Source organism: Penaeus monodon, chromosome 21 (genome assembly GCF_015228065.2).
Source record: "Penaeus monodon isolate SGIC_2016 chromosome 21, NSTDA_Pmon_1, whole genome shotgun sequence".
NCBI lineage: Eukaryota > Metazoa > Arthropoda > Malacostraca > Decapoda > Penaeidae > Penaeus > Penaeus monodon.
In genome coordinates, this window is record NC_051406.1 from 38,846,778 (window position 1) to 38,847,261 (window position 484).

Below are 484 nucleotides of genomic sequence, written 5' to 3' on the forward strand. Positions count from 1 at the left end.
ATATTCTCTTTCTCGTCATATTGTTTCGATCCGCACCACTCCCTCTGCCATTCCTCTCCATATCATCCTTCTGTTCGCATTATCTTCCTGTGTCTCCCCCTCCATCCTCCCTCCCTCCCTTCCTCCTTTCCTCCTTTCCTCCCTCTCTTCAACCCTCCTCTTCCGTCCTCTCGCCTCCCCTCCTCCCTCCCCTCCTCCCTCCCCTCACCCCCTTTCAACGTACTCTCCTTCTCCCCACTTTTCACCGTCTCCCCCTCTCCCCCCTCTTTCTCACCTTCCACCCTCTCCCCTCCCCTCCCCTCCACCCAGCAAGAGTGAAGTGTGTGCGGTGGCTCTCGGATTTATTATCACCCTTGTGTGTGTGTGTGTTCCGCGGGCGGGCGTGACCGGATGTGTAAACAGGGGTGGGCGTGAGGGCGGGGCTTCTTATCGCTCGCGTTCGCTCTTCTCTTGTTCTCTCGTGCGGGTGTCTGTCGGTGGAGTT

General features: G+C 58.1%; 1 protein-coding gene across 1 annotated transcript in view; it reads left to right on the forward strand.

Moving 5' to 3' along the window:
- Positions 1-484, forward strand: part of LOC119586670 (protein groucho-like) — a gene marked incomplete in the record, with an annotated part of 70,613 nt that overhangs the window by 62,037 nt on the left and 8,092 nt on the right.